This window comes from Pseudophryne corroboree, chromosome 9 (assembly GCF_028390025.1).
Source record: "Pseudophryne corroboree isolate aPseCor3 chromosome 9, aPseCor3.hap2, whole genome shotgun sequence".
NCBI classification, from domain to species: Eukaryota; Metazoa; Chordata; class Amphibia; order Anura; family Myobatrachidae; genus Pseudophryne; species Pseudophryne corroboree.
The window spans coordinates 123,003,514-123,023,355 of record NC_086452.1 but is presented as its reverse complement, the minus strand read 5'-3'; the positions used below and the strand labels follow the sequence as shown (position 1 = coordinate 123,023,355).

Sequence of the window (19,842 nt, the reverse complement as noted above, 5' to 3'; positions counted from 1 at the left end):
AAGAAACTCTACATACTGTAAACTACACCACCCAGCAGCTGCTGCTGCATGCTGTGATCGTTACTGGGCATCCATGCTGGTGAGGAACTACACGGGGGTGGGGGGATAGCTGCTGCCTCTAAAAGTGAATCTACAGCACCTACTGCCCACAGGTGGCACATCTGGTTGGTGCCCCTCCACAACTGGCGCCCCTGGCGAGTGCCATCCTGGCCAATAGGAATATACACCCCTGGCGCCAAGGAGAATGTTCTGCTGCTTGCAACATCCTCCAGCATGACCGGTTTGGCAGTGGGTCAGTAATGGTGTGGGGTGGCATTTCTTTGGGGGGGCCGCACAGCCCTCCATGTGCTCGCCAGCACATGATGCAAAAAAGAAAAAAACGTGCACCGAGGTTGCTGTATGACTAAACTAAGCAACACAACCAACTGGCCCATCTAGTAGTGTCACACAGTGGCTGAATGTCGAGAGTGGGCCACAATTGAATTTAAAAAAATTCTGCAATTGCTGGACTTATACGGCAGTACCTCAGGACTAATACATCAGTACCCCTGGACTCATATGGCAGTGTCAGACACGATGGCACTTTTCAAAAACTAGGCCCCAAACAGAACCTCATGCAAAGATGTCGAAGAGGTGCAATGAGGTAGCTGTATGACTAAGCCAAGCGACACAAACAATTCCAACTGGAATTAAACGTCCAAACCACTGGACTTAAATGGCAAAATCACTAGAATTATACGTCCAAATCACTGGAATTAAATTGCAAAATCACTGGAATTATACTGCAAAATCACTTTAATAAGTTTTAATTATAAATCCAAATCACTGGAATTATACGTCCAAATCACTGGAATTATACGTCCAATTCACTGGAATTATAAATCCAAACCACTGGAACTAAATGGCAAAATCACTGGAATTAAACTTCCAAATCACTGAAATTAAATGGCAAAATCACTGGAATTATACATCCAAATTACTGGAATTAAATGGCAAAATCACTGGAATTATACTGCAAATCACTTTAATAATACTGCAAAATTACTGTAATTATAAATCCAAATCACTTAAATTATACGTCCAAATCACTGGAATTATACGTCCAAATCACTGGAATTAAATGGCAAAATCACTGGAATTAAATGGCAAAATCACTGTAATTATACTTCAAAATCACTGTAAATAAACGTCCAAATCACTGGAATTATACGTCCATATCACTGGAATTATAAATCCAAATCACTGTAACTAAATGGCTAAATCACTGGAAATATACTTCTAAATCACTGGAATTAAATGGCAAAATCACTTAAAGTAAATGGCAAAATCACTGGAATTAAATGGCAAAATCACTGGAATTATGCGTCCAAATTGCAGGAATTAAATGGCAAAATCACTGGAATTAAATGGCAAAATCACTTGAATTATACTGCAAAATCACTTTAATAATACTGTACAATTACTGGAATTATAAATCCAAATCACTGGAATTATACGTTCAAGTCACTGGAATGAAATGGCAAAATCACTGGAATTATATGTCCAAATCACTGGAATTAAATGGCAAAATCACTGAAATTATACTGCAAAATCACTGCAAAATCACTGGAATTATACGTCCAAATCACTGGAATTATAAATCCTAATCACTGGAATTAAATGGCAAATTCACTGGAATTTTAAATCCAAATCACTGGAATTAAATGGCAAAATCTCTGTATCGCCTGCCTAGTAAAGTGGAATCTAGATAGGATTTGGTACCGGGGACACAATACCTCCATCAATTGTCTAAATCCCACTGCACTAATGGCGGATACCAGACGCATGTCTAACACCAACATAAGAGTCAAGGCCTCAGTCATGAGGGCTTCCATCATCATGTGAAGCTGAACCACTAGTCATGAACATAGGCCAGAGCCTCAGCCGTTCCTTGCCACTCCGTGTCGTAAACGGCTTATTGGCAAGTTTACGTTTCTCCTCAGACCATTTACATTTCTTTTTTTGGGGTCTTTTTACTGAACTTTGGCTTTTTGGGTTTTACATGCCCTCTACTATCACATTGGGCATTGGCCTTGGCAGACGACGTTGATGGCATTTCATCGTCTATGTCATGGCTAGTGGCAGCAGCTTCAGCACTAGGAGGAAGTGGTTCTTGATCTTTCCCTATTTTCTCATCCAAATTTTTGTTCTCCATTTTTTTGGGAGTTATATAACACAATATGCAGCACAGGACTGACTGATGGCTGATGACCAGGACACTACCATTGGTCTGATGCAGCACAACACAGCAACACTGTGAGGGACCTGTTGTTGTTGTTGTTGTTGTTGTTGTTGTTGTTATTATTATTATTATAATACGGCAACAGTGGACATATAGCAGCAGAGTATACCACTGTGACTGCCTGGTCACTGGAATGACTGATGGCTGATGCACAGGACACTACCACTGGTCTAATGCAGCACAACACAGCAACACTGTGAGCGACTAGTGGTTGTTATTATTATAATACTGTAGCAGTGGACATATAGCAGCAGCGTATACCACTGTGACTGCCTGGTCACTGGAATAACTGATGCCCAGGACACTACCACTGGTCTGATGCAGCACAACACAGCAACACTGTAAGGGACTTGTTGTTATTATTAGTATAATACGGCAGCAGTGGACATTTAGCAGCACTGTATACCTCTGTGACTGCCTGGTCACTGGAATGACTGATGGCCAGGACACTACCACTGGTCTGATATAGCAACACAGCAACACTGTAAGGGACTTATTATACAGCAGCACTGGACATATGGCAGCAGAGGACAGCACCACTGTGACTGATGCAGCACAACACACCACCACTGAACTGATGCAGTACAACACAGCACCACTGGACAGCACTGGACAAATAGCAGCAGAGGACACTAGCACTGTCACTGGACAAATTCAGCACAAGACATGGACACTGAGGACACTGAGAGAATGGAGACACGTCCTCTCTATACACTCTCCAATGCTGGAGTGAAAATGGCGGGGACGCGCGGCTCCTTATATGGAATACAAACCCCGCGAGAATCCGACAGTGGGATGATGACGTTTTGCTTCGTTCTGGTTTCCGAGTCAGGCGGGAAAACCCGATCCTGGCTCGGATCCGGACTCGAATGGTGAAGTTCCGTACGGTTCGGTTCTCTGAGAACTGAACCTGCTCATCCCTTCCAAAATGTGGCAAAATATGAACTGGAGGGCTCTGTAATGTGTCATAATCTGATCTGCTCATTGTAATGTGGAGGGCACTATAATGTTACATAATAAGAACTGGGGCACTTTTATGTGGCACAATATGAAATAGAGGCACTTTAGTGTGGAATAATATGACCTGGGGCACTGTAACGTGGCATAATTTGAACTGGAGGGCACTTTAATGTTGCACAGTATGAACAGGGATATTGTAATGTAGCATAATATGAACTGGACACTGTACTGTGGCATAATATGTATGTCATAAGATGAATTGGGGATACCATGTGGCATAATGTGTGCTGGCAGCCCTACAATGTGACAACATGTAAACTAGGCAACAACGAGGGTTTTATATAAAATAAACTAGGGCACTACAATGAGGCATAATATTAACTAGGGCACTACTATGGTTCGGAACATAAACTTGGGCACTATTATTGGGCATAAAATGAATCACTACTGCAGCAAAGTGACTCTCAATATGCACTGGGACAGGGGACCCTTCAATATGTTGCTATGGGGCCCACAACGTTCTGGTTACACCCCTGGACTGGAGTGTATCACAGAAGTGGTTTCTAAATATTACACTATAATGTCTCAACAAAAAAAAATTAAGAATTTACTCACCGGTAATTCTATTTCTCCTAGTCCGTAGTGGATGCTGGGTACTCCGTAAGGACCATGGGGTATAGAGGGGCTCCGCAGGAGACTGGGCACTCTTAAAAAAAAGATTAGTTACTATATCTGGTGTGCACTGGCTCCTCCCTCTATGCCCCTCCTCCAGACCTCAGTTAGGGAAACTGTGCCCGGAAGAGCTGACATTACTAGGAAAGGATTTGGAATCCAGGGTAAGACTCATACCAGCCACACCAATCACACCGTACAACTCGTGATAACTATACCCAGTTAACAGTATGAACAATAACTGAGCCTATCTCAACAGATGGCTCATACAATAAACCTTTAGTTAAGCAATAACTATATACATGTATTGCAGAGAGTCCGCACTTGGGACGGGCTCCCAGCATCCACTACGGACTACGAGAAATAGAATTACCGGTGAGTAAATTCTTATTTTCTCTGACGTCCTAGTGGATGCTGGGTACTCCGTACGGACCATGGGGATTATACCAAAGCTCCCAAACGGGCGGGAGAGTGCGGATGACTCTGCAGCACCGAATGAGCAAACTCAAGGTCCTCCTCAGCCAGGGTATCAAACTTGTAGAATTTTGCAAAAGTGTTTGAACCCGACCAAGTAGCAGCTCGGCAAAGTTGTAAAGCCGAGACCCCTCGGGCAGCCGCCCAAGAAGAGCCCCCTTCCTCGTGGAATGGGCTTTTACTAATTTAGGATGCGGCAGTCCAGCCGCAGAATGTGCAAGCTGAATCGTGCTACAGATCCAGCGAGCAATAGTCTGCTTTGAAGCAGGAGCACCCAGCTTGTTGGGTGCATGCAGGATAAATAGCGAGTCAGTTTTTCTGACTATAGCCGTCCTGGAAACATAAAGTTTCAGGGCCCGGACTACGTCCAGCAACTTGGAATCCTCCAAGTCCCTAGTAGCCACAGGCACCACAATAAGTTGGTAAAATGCAGGGTTAGGTGCGCCAAATGGACAATTACTTTTGGTGCAAAAAGGAGGATGTTGTTGTAATAACACTCAGACTATTTGTTTTAAATGTCAAAAAATGTCTTTTATTTTAGGCTAAAAATATGTCTTCATTTACTGCACGCACTAAGAACTTATGCAGTTCTATGAAGGGTTGTGGTTTAAAGAATGGGGAAGGGGACTGGATGGTGAGGGATGTTGGAGGAGGGGGGGGGGGGGGGGGAGAGAGATCCTCTGACGAAGGCCGCAACGGGCCGATACGCGTTGGAAACACACCACCAAGCTCCTACCTAATACTCCAGTCATTTACTTTAACTCTAACAGAGCCTCAAGAGACAGAGAAACGAAGACGGACGAGGAAGAACAGCCGCTTCACTGAAGGAGAACGCCGCGGCCACGTAACCTAAACACGTGACCAGAACAACCCGGAAGCAAGAGGAGGACAGCGCCGCTGAAGGAGAACGGAGCAGGCCGCCGGCAAGAGGATACAAGACGGAGCTACGAGGATAAGGTAAGGGACTCTGTAGGAGAGGAGAAGACACGGCAGACAGCCCAGCAGGGCTAGAAGCAGTTGTCTTCCTCCATCTCCAAGACGGTGACCGCTTCCCCATTCGCACAGACAACCACGGTGCGCTCAGAAGAACGACACCGTGAACTGTCAGAGCACAGGGGTGGACGGTATGTCCGGAGCCCTCACTACCTGACTATTAGCAACCACTAGGATCCCTTGCCGCACCGACCCTCCGGGGATACCCCTACTTGTTTTGAACCTCTTCTAATTGGACAAATTATAAGTACTGATCATAGGCTCTGGATATTTTAACAGAACTATAGACACTACAGAGGTGGGACGCCACCGATCTGAGTGTCTCCATTCCTTCACATTAACAGACTTGTTAATATATCCTTAAGCACTCAGATCTCTCTTCCCCCCCCTCCAACATCCCTCACCATCCAGTCCCCTTCCCCATTCTTTAAACCACAACCCTTCATAGAACTGCATAAGTTCTTAGTGCGTGCAGTAAATGAAGACATATTTTTAGCCTAAAATAAAAGACATTTTTTGACATTTAAACAAATAGTCTGAGTGTTATTACAACAATATCCTCCTTTTTGCACCAAAAGTAATTGTCCATTTGGCGCACCTAACCCTGCATTTTACTATATCTATATTGAAGTTTGAGGTACTTCTGAAACAGGTTGCAGCCTTAGGACAATCCAAATACTTAAATACATGAGCGCTGGATACCCTTCCTTCTAAACCACAATAGGTTGGTTCAAATGAAACAATGATACCACCTTAGGGAGAAATTGGGGACGAGTCCTCCATTCTGCCCTTTCCATATGGAAGATCAGATATGGGCTTTTACAAGACAAAGCTGCCAATTCTGACACACGCCTAGTCCAAGCTAAGGCCAAAAGCATGACCACTTTCCACGTGAGACATTTTAGCTCCACGGTCTTAAGTGGCTCAAACCAGTGGGATTTTAGGAATCCAACACACGTTAAGATCCCAAGGTGCCACTGGAGGCACAAAATATATGCAGCACCCCTGTAACAACGTCCGAACTTCAGGCAGTGAAGCCAGTTCTTTTTGAGAGAAAAAGGGATAGGGCCGAAATCTTGGCCTTTATGGATCCTAATTTTAGGCCCATAGTCACTCCTGACTGTAGGAAGTGCAGGAATCGACCCCCCTGGAATTCCTCTGTAGGGCCTTCCCGGCCACACACCAAGCAACCTATTTTCGCCATATACAGTGAAAAAGTCTTGCTGTCACGTCTTTCCTAGCCTTTATCAGCGTAGGAATAACTGCATCCGGAACGCCCTTTTCCGCTAGGATCCGGCGTTCAACCGCCATGCCGTCCAACGCAGCCGCGGTAAGTCTTGGATCAGACAGGGTCCCTGTTGCAACATGTCCTGACTGAGAAGGCAGAGGCCATGGGTCCTCTGAGAGCATTTCTTGCAGTTCCGGGTACCGAGTCCTTCTTGGCCAATCCGGAGCAAAGAATATTGTTCACACTCCTCTGTTTATTACAATTCTCAGCCCTTCGGTCTGAGAGGAAGAGGAGGAAATATATAGACCGACTGGAACACCCACGGTGTTACTAGTGCGACCACAGCTATCGCCTGAGAGTCCCTTGACCCAGCGTAAAACCTTTTTTATCTTTTTATTGAGGTGGGACACCATGTAGTCCACCTGAGGCAGTTTCCATCAATTTGCAAAACAGCGTGAAGACTTCCTGATGAAGTCACCACTTTCCCGGGTAGAGGTCGTGTCCACTCCCGGAACGAACACTGCTGACAGTGCGCTTACTTGATTCTCCGCCCAGCGAAGAATTCTGGTGGCTTCTACCCTCGCCACCCTGCTCCTTGTGCCGCCCTGGCGGTTTACATGAGCCCCTGCGGTCTGACTGGATCAGAACCGATTGGTCGCGAAGCAGGAACTCCGCTTGACTTAGGGCGTTGTATATGGCCCTTAGTTCCAGGATATTGATGTGAAGGCAAGTCTGTTGGCTTGACCACAAACCTTGGAATTTTCTTCCCTTTGTAACTGCCCCACACCCTCGGAGGCTTGCATCCGTGGTCACCAGGACCCGGTCCTGAATGCCGAATCTGCGGCCCTCGAGAAGGTGAGCACTCCGCAGCCACCACAGGAGAGACACCCTGGCCGTGGGGGATAGGGTGATTAACCGATGCATCTGAAGATGTGATCCGGACCACTTGTCCAGTAAGTTCCATTGTCCTTGCATGGAACAAGCCGAAGGGGATGGCCTCGTATGATGCCATCATCCTTCCCAGGACTCGAGTGCAGTGATGTACTGACACCTGTTTTGGTTTTCAATGGATTCCTGACCAGTGTCATGAGCTCCTGAGCTCTCTCTATCGGGAGATAAACCCTCTTCTGGTCTGTGTCTAGGATCATGCCTAGGCGAGGCAGATGAGCTGTAGGAACCAACTGCGACTTCGGAATATATAGAATCCAGTCGTGTTGCCGTTTCACTTCCAGAGAAGGTGATACGCTGTCCAGCAACTGCTCTCTTGATCTCGCTTTTATGAGGAGATCATCCAAGTATGTGATAATAGTGACACCTTGCTTCCGCAGGAGCACCATCATATCCGCCATTACCTTGGTGAAATTGGTAATGACAATCCCGTACCGCAATTCTGAGGTACGCCTGATGAGGTGGATAAATGGGGACACGAAGGTATGCATCCCTTATGTCCTGATTCATTTCAGGCTTGCAATGACCGCTCTTAGCGATTCCATCTTGAACCTGAACCTTTTCAGGTATATGTTCAGGGATTTTAATACAATATGGGTCTAACCGAACCGTCTGGTTTCGGGATTATAACATGGTCGAATAATAACACCCTCTTGTTGAAGGAGGGGACCCTTGACCACCACCTGTTGAAGATACAATTTCCGAATTACAGTTAACACTGGCTCCCTCTCTTGGGGGGAAGCCCGCCGAGTCCTCGGTGAGGGGGCATCTTCTCACAGTCCAGCCTGTATCCCTGCGATACAATTTCTATTGCCCAGGGATCTAACAGGGAGTGAACCCACTTGTGGCTGAACTTACGAAGGCGTGTCCCCACCGGGCCTAGCTCCGCCTGTGGAGCCCCAGCGACATGCGGTGGATTTTTGTAGAGTCCGGGGAGGATTCTGTTCCTGGGGACTAGCTGTGTTGTACAGCTTCTTTCCTCTGCCCCCGGCTCTGACAAGAAAGGACGCACCTCAGACTTTCTTGTTTCTGTAACCCTGTAAAAATAAATAAATGTTCCCTGAGGATTACATTATATATATACCTATATACTAGTTATTTAATTCCTGCGTAAATATATGAAATAATAAGATTTTACTTACCGATAAATCTATTTCTCGTAGTCCGTAGTGGATGCTGGGGACTCCGTCAGGACCATGGGGAATAGCGGCTCCGCAGGAGACAGGGCACAAAAATAAAGCTTTAGGATCAGGTGGTGTGCACTGGCTCCTCCCCCTATGACCCTCCTCCAAGCCTCAGTTAGGATACTGTGCCCGGACGAGCGTACACAATAAGGAAGGATAATGAATCCCGGGTAAGACTCATACCAGCCACACCAATCACACCGTACAACTTGTGATCTGAACCCAGTTAACAGTATGACAAACGTAGGAGCCTCTGAACAGACGGCTCACAACAATAACAACCCGATTTTTTTGTAACAATAACTATGTACAAGTATTGCAGACAATCCGCACTTGGGATGGGCGCCCAGCATCCACTACGGACTACGAGAAATAGATTTATCGGTAAGTAAAATCTTATTTTCTCTGACGTCCTAAGTGGATGCTGGGGACTCCGTCAGGACCATGGGGATTATACCAAAGCTCCCAAACGGGCGGGAGAGTGCGGATGACTCTGCAGCACCGAATGAGAGAACTCCAGGTCCTCTTTAGCCAGGGTATCAAATTTGTAGAATTTTACAAACGTGTTCTCCCCCGACCACGTAGCTGCTCGGCAGAGTTGTAATGCCGAGACCCCCCGGGCAGCCGCCCAGGATGAGCCCACTTTCCTTGTGGAATGGGCCTTGACAGATTTTGGTTGTGGCAAGCCTGCCACAGAATGTGCAAGTTGAATTGTGCTACAAATCCAACGAGCAATCGTCTGCTTAGAAGCAGGAGCACCCAGCTTGTTGGGTGCATACAATATAAACAGCGAGTCAGACTTTCTGACTCCAGCCGTTCTTGAAATATATATTTTCAATGCCCGGACCACGTCCAACAACTTGGAATCCTCCAAATCGTTAGTAGCCGCAGGCACCACAATAGGCTGGTTCAGGTGAAACGCTGACACCACCTTAGGCAGAAAATGAGGACGCGTCCGCAGTTCTGCCCTGTCCGAATGGAAAATCAGATATGGGCTTTTATAGGATAAAGCCGCCAATTCTGACACTCTCCTGGCTGAAGCCAGGGCCAGTAAAATGGTTACTTTCCATGTAAGATATTTCAAATCCGCCGATTTGAGTGGCTCAAACCAACGGGATTTGAGAAAATCCAAAACTACATTAAGGTCCCACGGAGCCACTGGGGGCACAACCGGGGGCTGTATATGTAGTACTAATTTTTTACAAAAGTCTGGACTTCAGGAACTGAAGCCAATTCTTTCTGGAAGAAAATCGACAGGGCCGAAATTTGAACCATAATGGACCCCAATTTGAGGCCCATAGACAATCCTGTTTGCAGGAAATGTAGGAATCGACCCAATTGAAATTCCTCCGTGGGGGCCTTCCTGGCCTCACACCACGCAACATATTTTCTCCAAATGCGGTGATAATGTTGTGCAGTCACCTCCTTCCTGGCTTTTACCAGTGTAGGAATGACCTCTTCCGGAATGCCTTTTTCCCTTAGAATTCGGCGTTCAACCGCCACGCCGTCAAACGCAGCCGCGGTAAGTCTTGGAATAGACACGGTCCCTGCTGAAGCAGGTCCCTTCTTAGAGGTAGAGGCCACGGATCCTCCGTGAGCATCTCTTGAAGTTCCGGGTACCAAGTTCTTCTTGGCCAATCCGGAGCCACGAGTATCGTTCTTACTCCCCTTTGCCGTATAATTCTCAGTACTTTTGGTATGAGAGGCAGAGGAGGGAACACATACACTGACTGGAACACCCACGGTGTTACCAGAGCGTCCACAGCTATTGCCTGAGGGTCTCTTGACCTGGCGTAATACCTGTCCAGTTTTTTGTTGAGGCGGGACGCCATCATATCCACCTTTGGTTTTTCCCAACGGTTCACAATCATGTGGAAGACTTCTGGATGAAGTCCCCACTCTCCCGGGTGTAGATCGTGTCTGCTGAGGAAGTCTGCTTCCCAGTTGTCCACTCCCGGAATGAACACTGCTGACAGTGCTATCACATGATCTTCCGCCCAGCGAAGAATCCTTGCAGCTTCTGCCATTGCTGTCCTGCTTCTTGTGCCGCCCTGTCTGTTTACGTGGGCGACTGCTGTGATGTTGTCCGACTGGATCAACACCGGCTGACCCTGAAGCAGGGGTTTTGCCAGACTTAGAGCATTGTAAATCGCTCTTAGCTCCAGTATATTTATGTGAAAAGACATCTCCAGGCTTGACCATACTCCCTGGAAGTTTCTTCCCTGTGTGACCGCTCCCCAGCCTCTCAGACTGGCATCCGTGGTCACCAGGACCCAGTCCTGTATGCCGAATCTGCGGCCCTCTAACAGATGAGCACTCTGCAACCACCACAGAAGAGACACCCTTGTCCGTGGTGATAAGGTTATCCGCTGGTGCATCTGCAGATGCGATCCGGACCATTTGTCCAACAGATCCCACTGAAAAGTTTGTGCGTGGAATCTGCCGAATGGAATCGCTTCGTAAGAAGCCACCATCTTTCCCAGGACTCTTGTGCATTGATGCACAGACACTTTTCCTGGTTTTAGGAGGTTCCTGACAAGTTTGGATAACTCCTTGGCTTTCTCCTCCGGAAGAAACACCTTTTTCTGAACCGTGTCCAGAATCATTCCCAGGAACAGCAGACGTGTTGTCGGTGTCAACTGAGATTTTGGAAAATTCAGAATCCACCCGTGTTGTTGCAGCACTAATCGGGTTAGTGCTACTCCGTCCTCCAGCTGTTCTCTGGACCTTGCCCTTATCAGGAGATCGTCCAAGTAAGGGTTAATTAATACACCTCTTCTTCGAAGAAGAATCATCATTTCGGCCATTACCTTGGTAAAGACCCGAGGTGCCGTGGACAATCCAAACGGCAGCGTCTGAAACTGATAATGACAGTTTTGCACCACGAACCTGAGGTACCCTTGATGTGAAGGGCAAATTGGGACATGCAGGTAAGCATCCTTTATGTCCAGGGACACCATAAAGTCCCCTTCTTCCAGATTCGCTATCACTGCTCTGAGTGACTCCATCTTGAATTTGAATTTCTGTATGTACAGGTTCAAAGATTTCAGATTTAGAATAGGTCTTACCGAGCCGTCCGGCTTCGGTACCACAAATAGCGTGGAGTAATACCCTTTTCCTTGTTGTAGGAGGGGTACCTTGACTATCACCTGCTGAGAAAACAGCTTGTGAATGGCTTCCAATACCGTCGCCCTGTCTGAGGGAGACGTTGGCAAAGCAGACTTTAGGAACCAGCGAGGGGGAGACTTCTCGAATTCCAACCTGTAACCCTGAGATACTACCTGCAGGATCCAGGGGTCCACCTGTGAGCAAGCCCACTGTGCGCTGAAATTCTTGAGTCGACCCCCCAGCGCTCCTGAGTCCGCTTGTAAAGCCCCAGCGTCATGCTGAGGGCTTTGCAGAACCCTGGGAGGGCTTCTGTTCCTGGGCAGGGGCAGCTTGCTGTCCTCTCTTACCCCTTCCTCTGCCCCGGGGCAGATATGACTGTCCTTTTGCCCGCTTGTTCTTATAGGACCGAAAGGACTGCGGCTGAAAAGACGGTGTCTTTTTCTGTTGGGAGGGGGTCTGAGGTAAAAAGGTGGATTTTCCGGCAGTTGCCGTGGCCACCAGATCCGATAGACCGACGCCAAATAATTCCTCCCCTTTATACGGCAATACTTCCATATGTCGTTTAGAATCTGCATCACCTGACCACTGTCGCGTCCATAAACTTCTTCTGGCAGATATGGACATCGCATTTACTCTCGATGCCAGAGTGCAAATATCCCTCTGAGCATCTCGCATATAAAGAAAAGCATCCTTTAATTGCTCTATAGTCAATAAAATACTGTCCCTATCCAGGGTATCAATATTTTCAGTCAGGGAATCCGACCAGACCACCCCAGCACTGCACATCCAGGCTGAGGCGATGGCTGGTCGCAGTATAACACCAGTATGTGTGTATATACTTTTTAGGGTAGTTTCCAGCCTCCTATCAGCTGGATCCTTGAGGGCGGCCGTATCAGGAGACGGTAACGCCACTTGTTTTGATAAGCGTGTGAGCGCCTTATCCACCCTAGGGGGTGTTTCCCAGCGCGCCCTAACCTCTGGCGGGAAAGGGTATAATGCCAATAACTTTTTTGAAATTAGCACTTTTCTATCTGGGTTAACCCACGCTTCATCACACACATCATTCAACTCCTCTGATTCAGGAAAAACTACAGGTAGTTTTTTCACCCCCCACATAATACCCCTTTTTGTGGTACTTGCAGTATCAGAGATATGCAAAGCCTCCTTCATTGCCGTGATCATATAACGTGTGGCCCTACTTGAAAATACGTTTGTTTCTTCACCGTCGACACTAGATTCAGTGTCCGTGTCTGGGTCTGTGTCGACCGACTGAGGTAAAGGGCGTTTTACAGCCCCTGACGGTGTCTGAGACGCCTGGGCAGGTACCAACTGGTTTTCCGGCCGTCTCATGTCGTCAACTGATTTTTGTAATGTGCTGACATTATCACGTAATTCCATAAACAAAGCCATCCATTCCGGTGTCGACTCCCTGGGGGGTGACATCACCATTATCGGCAATTGCTCTGCCTCCACACCAACATCGTCCTCATACATGTCGACACACACGTACCGACACACAGCAGACACACAGGGAATGCTCTTATCGAAGACAGGACCCCACTAGCCCTTTGGGGAGACAGAGGGAGAGTTTGCCAGCACACACCCAAGCGCTATAATATATATGGGAACAACCTTATATAAGTGTTGTATCCTTATAGCAGCTTAAATATATAAAATATCGCCAAAAAAAGTGCCCCCCCTCTCTGTTTTACCCTGTTTCTGTAGTGCAATGCAGGGGAGAGTCCTGGGAGCCTTCCTCACAGCGGAGCTGAGCAGGAAAATGGCGCTGTGTGCTGAGGAGAATAAGCCCCGCCCCCTATTCCGGCGGGCTTTTCTCCCGGAGTTTGAGATATCTGGCATGGGTTTAATACATCCATATAGCCTCAAGGGCTATATGTGATGTATTTTTTAGCCATAAAAGGTATTATACATTGCTGCCCAGGGCGCCCCCAGCAGCGCCCTGCACCCTCCGTGACCTAAGGTGTGAAGTGTGTGACAACAATGGCGCACAGCTGCAGTGCTGTGCGCTACCTTCATGAAGACTGAAAAGCCTTCTGCCGCCGGTTTCTGGACCTTCAATCTTCAGCATCTGCAAGGGGGGTCGGCGGCGCGGCTCCGGGACGAACCCCAGGGTGAGACCTGTGTTCCGACTCCCTCTGGAGCTAATGGTGTCCAGTAGCCTAAGAACCCAATCCATCCTGCACGCGGGTGAGTTGAACTTCTCTCCCCTAAGTCCCTCGATGCAGTGAGCCTGTTGCCAGCAGGACTCACTGAACATAAAAAACCTAAAAACTTTTTCTAAGCAGCTCCTTAAGAGAGCCACCTAGATTGCACCCTGCTCGGACGGGCACAAAAACCTAACTGGGGCTTGGAGGAGGGTCATAGGGGGAGGAGCCAGTGCACACCACCTGATCCTAAAGCTTTATTTTTGTGCCCTGTCTCCTGCGGAGCCGCTATTCCCCATGGTCCTGACGGAGTCCCCAGCATCCACTTAGGACGTCAGAGAAATGTATTATTTACTTTAATGCCTTTGTAAATATATGAACTATATTCAAATTGGTTAATGCAACCCTTGTCATGTATATATATTGAAGGGTTGATGGTGGTGAACAGGGAAAGTGAACTGTAATGCTGGTAATGGGTGATGTGGTACTGTGGCACGAGCAGGACTCAAGAGAATCTTCCAGGAGCTCTCGTGCTGATTATGAGGTGCCCGGATTGAGAGAGCCTGTGAGGGAAGCGCGAGGGGGAAGCGGGAAGGAGAGCCGCGAGGGGCTGTGTGAGAGGAGTCCCTGTGAGGGAGAGCAGCGGAAACCGAGTTGCCGTATCGTCCTGCCATGGACAACTCCCGTACGTGACTACCTGCAACTAGACGGAAAGTGAAGTGACTCACCAGCGGTGCTCGCCTGGGGGGAGCCGAGTGGAGCAGGCTGATCGCTAACTTCGGAGGAATCAGTGGCTGAGGAGCGGTGGCATCCATGACGAGGGGGCTGAGTAAGAACAGTGGATAAAAAAACTCTACCCCAAACACACCCTTTAGGCCTGGCTAAACAGGGCTCCACCAACCCGATCATGGCAGCTATGACACCTAAGCTTTGAGTGACAGTATAAGGGAGGGGAGGAGGAGGTGTCAGCCATTGCATAGAAGGAGAGGGCTTGTCCTGCATAGACGACATCACAGGAAGGGCCCCCCTCTGAAGGGAATTTCACATAGTACAGAGCCTGGCAGTGAAGGGATGATATACCAGCACCTCACAAGCAAATTAGCTCGGATTATTAAAGGGATATCTGCATCCTATTTATAAAAGTGGCTGTTAAGTAGAGAAATGAACAAATATCTCTAAGTAGAAAGTATGAAGGTGCATCTATAAGAACCTAACTGACTTATTTAATAACTTATAATTATAAGTAGTTGAATATAGCCTGCACCCATTTCACCCTCTGGTTACACAGTACAGCTATTATACCTATATGCCAATAGCAATTGAAAAACAACCCTACTAACTGAAGAGGAATTGCAGAAGTAAAAGCACACTCCTTAGTGTAAACCTTTATGAGTGACACCAGCACTGGACATTGGGGTGAAGGGACTCGATAGGGGTGGACTTCCCGGATGTATACCAAGAATTGGGAAACACCAGGGAAAATGAGCATAGACTTTGCATAACATAATATAACACGGATTATATGAGTAACTGGGCTTATTAACAGGTGGCTTTACCATACTTCTTGAATATATAGGCTGATCCTTAAAGCATGTTAATTAACTATTTCTGGTTCGGATAAAGGATCGGATGAAATTGAGGTGGGGTGATCTTCCTTGGACCGCCCTGAAGTAAGTAGTTGGGGGAGACGGATCCTAGATTTATTTTAAATAACTCCCTCTGCAAATAGATATCTAATGAGGACTTTCCATTCTTCCGAGGGGTGGATATGAGTGATATACCTTGAAGAGGATCGTCTAATCTTATACACATATTATAACGTTGAGAGAGGAAAACACAAAATCTACAGTGATAAAACAATAGATCACACTAGAGGAACTCCATCACATGTCTATGGGAAGGCCTGTAATTGTATTATCGTTCAGCAGAGATATGATAATTTGGGCAAACGATCGTCTTCCGATAGGCCACGATAAGTGAAATGTTTATCAAACTACCAAAGTAAAATAAAGAAAGGATATATCAGAAGGGGTACCTACATTTACCTCTACTAGAAAGGTACTATTCTATCCAGGTATCCACCTTTTAGTAACGATTGCGGCCAGAGTATCTAAGATAAATTGGGATCCCCAACAGTGCATCAACGATAAACAAAGGGTATACCCAAAACATAAAACTGAGACTGTAGTACGATTTATAAGGTTGTAGTAACTGTATTGATAATCTATCTGATAATCCTAGTTGAAATAAATTGTGGTATGGTATAACAGGTAACAATGTATGTATAGACATATATGTTGGTAAATTATATACTTGTTCTGAGGGTAATGATTTCAATTGTTTATAAGAATTGGTAATGTAATGTACATCTATAGTTAGTAAATGTTTATTCTTTGAACAACCGAACATGAGAAGGTATTAACGTCCTATCAATAAATACTTACCGTTGAAGGGGACCTGTTGTGTCAGTCATCTGAATATCTGAACCTGAAAAACAAACGAAGACATAACAGGTAAATTAAACATCTTACCCAACCCACACAAGACCAAGTAAATATAACACTTGTGGCAATAGCTTTCCCAAGCAAGCCTGGGTTGGAACAATCACTGCTTGGGTGGAGGCACTCTGTCAGAGGTATTAAGTAACCCCGCGAGGTGACGTAAGTGTTACATTTCTTTATTCGAAAAGCTGCATTTAATAATGTCGTGCTTTCCTAGGCTGTGCAGGAATATATGGCAAAATATCAGAATCACCAGCTATAGCTGTGGAGACCAGGCCCGAGAACCTTTCTCCACACAATCCTCAGCCTTCCATATGCCTCTTAAGTCGGCATCATCTGTCCAATGTATATTCTACAGGACACGTCAAGCAGAAATCGACATAGCTTTTGTCTCTAGGACCCAGTATACTCATGTCCCTTTGGGCATGCTTTATAATTATATATCTATCACTTAAGACAGCATCTTAAAATATTTATATGCATACTAGGGTCTCAATCTCTGCTGATAAGGTACCTGTCCACGCTGCCACAGCGCTATAAACCCATGCCGACACAATCGCCGGTCTGGGTAGTATACTAGAATGTGCACACTATCTGCAGGATCCCTGAGAATAGCTAGTGCAAACTGGACACCCAAGGGGAAGATTCTCAACACATCCTGGCCCTAGTGGGGAAAGGATACAGCCTGAGAATTATCTTGTGGGAAGCTGCCGTCTCTTGTCTGGAGATTCCGCTCTTTTTCCTCATGAGAGGAGGGAAATTTACCTCAGCATTCTTCCCCTTAACATGTGTATTCTCGTGTCAGGGACAGATGAGTCATCAGTGATATGCAAATCATCTTTTATTCCAATAATCATATATTGAATATCTTTTAGCCCTCTTGGCTGTAACTTTGCATTATCGTAGTCGACAGTGGAGTTAAACTCCGTGTCGATACTTTGTTATTTTGGATAGTGAACATAGAGAGACTCTGAAGGACTCTGTGACATAGGGACAGACCAGGGTAGATTTCCTTTCTGTTCCCTAACCTTTTGTGCAATAATTTTATCTCAGCACTTACACATATCCAAACAGGTGTCGGCGTTGTCGACGGAGACACCCTCCCACACACATATCCGCTCTATCACCTCCTTAGAGGAGCCTTTTACCTCAGACATGCCGACACACGCGTACCGACACACCACACACACAGGGGATGCTCTATTTGAAGACAGTTCCCCCACCAGGCCCTTTGGAGAGACAGAGAGAGAGAGTATGCCAGCACACACCACAGCGCTATATAATACAGGGATGTACACTATACTGAGTGATTTTTCCCCTATAGCAGCTTATATACACAGTTTTGCGCCTAAATTTATGTGCCCCCCCTCTCTTTTTTTACCCTTTGTGTACCAGGATACTGCAGGGGAGAGCCTGGGGAGCTTCCTTCCAGCTGAGCTGTGAAGAGAAAATGGTGCCGGTGTGCTGAGGAAGAAGGCCCGGCCCCCTCAGCGGCGGGCTTCTGTCCTTTTATGTACTTTAATGGCGGGGGTTAATGCACATATACAGTTTATCAGACTGTATTATGTGCTTTTCGCCAAGTAAGGTAATCTAATTGCTGCCCAGGGCACCCCCCCCCCCAGCGCCCTGCACCCATCAGTGACCGAAATGTGTGTGGTGTGCTAAGGGAGCAATGGCGCACAGCTGCAGTGCTGTGCGCTACCTTAATGAAGACCGGAGTCTTCAGCCGCCGATTTTCAACTTCTCTTCGTTCTTCTGGCTCTGCAAGGGGGACGGCGGCGCGGCTCCGGGACCGGACGACCGAGGACTGGGCCTGTGTTCGATCCCTTCGGAGCTAATGGTGTCCAGTAGCCTTAGAAGCCCAAGCTAGCTGCAAGCAGGTAGGTTCGCTTCTCTCCCCTCAGTCCCACGTAGCAGTGAGTCTGTTGCCAGCAGATCTCACTGAAAATAAAAAACCTAACAAATACTTTCTTTTCTAGGAAGCTCAGGAGAGCCCCTAGGGTGCATCCAGCTCTGGCCGGGCACAGATACTAACTGAGGTCTGGAGGAGGGGCATAGAGGGAGGAGCCAGTGCACACCAGATATAGTACCTAATCTTTCTTTTAAGAGTGCCCAGTCTCCTGCGGAGCCCCTCTATACCCCATGGTCCTTACGGAGTACCCAGCATCCACTAGGACGTCAGAGAAATCTAATTCATAAGTTCTTACTGAAAGAAAAGGCGGAGATTCTTTTTGAACATGATTTGAAAATGTTTGCAGTAAGGTTATTTATTAGTGTACATGCAGTAATGAACCTACACCAATTATTCCACTATTTGTTAATATTTATACATTTCTAGGGTCACGTTCAGAAATTTCATTGACGTTTCAGAGCATGAGTGAGTAAAAGTGAGTGAGTGTGTTGAGTGGGGGTCTCCATTCCAAATCATAAACTGACCACCAATGCACCAGACCCACCTCAACACTGCCACCTTACACATGGCAAAACTCCAACTTGTCCATAATGAGATTGGCATAGTTCAAGGCAAATCTTGCCCCCTTTCAACTGAGAAACAATGTGTGAATAAATAATTATTATGTTTTACCTTTAAAGGAAAATAATCTCTCTCTCTCTCTCTCTCTCTCTCTCTCTCTCTCTCTCTCTCTCTCTAGATATGAAGATAGATAATATAAATGATAAATTAGAAGATCAAAACACGAAACTTAATTGGGAGTGCCAGACGCTTTTTGGATTTGCATAAGCGATAATAAATTGCTGTGACAGAAAAAGCAACATGCAGGAGCCTCCACGTCTACCTACGGTTGTGATATATATTGTTGACAATCAAAATGTTGACATTCATTATGTCGACATGGTTGCAATGTCAGCATTGGACATGTGCATAATGTCAACACTACCTATGTCAACATCAATCATATTGACACTGATGTAATATAAAAAATGTTGAAATGTCAACAAAGTGTTTTAATTTAATTCTATCACTAACCCTGATGGTAACCCTAATGCTAACACTAATGGAAATTTCAATATTCTGACATTTTGCAGGTGTTGACATTAATAATGCAACATTTTAAGCATGTCAACATTATCAATGTTTGTTGCCCATACCTTTGTTGCCCTGGGCCCCCACTAGCCTAAGGGGCCTATGTATCACCATCCGCATCCTTGGATGCGGATGTCATGTGAAAAAATCACCCAAACTCAAACTGCAATAATTGATTACATTGCAGGGATGTATAAATTATCGCATGCAGGGACAGAGCTTGTGAGCAAGCTCTGTCCTTGCGATGACTCTCTGCAGCATCATCAGGGTCCTGCTGCGCATGTG

At 46.4% G+C, this 19,842-nt stretch overlaps 1 long non-coding RNA gene across 2 annotated transcripts in view; it reads right to left on the bottom strand.

Moving 5' to 3' along the window:
• Positions 1 to 19,842, bottom strand: part of LOC134956774 (uncharacterized) — a 142,439-nt gene that overhangs the window by 37,605 nt on the left and 84,992 nt on the right. For both annotated transcript variants that reach the window (XR_010186163.1, XR_010186162.1), the window contains exon 2: positions 16,458 to 16,500. This is a non-coding gene — a long non-coding RNA (uncharacterized LOC134956774). The remainder of the gene's footprint in view (positions 1 to 16,457; positions 16,501 to 19,842) is intronic.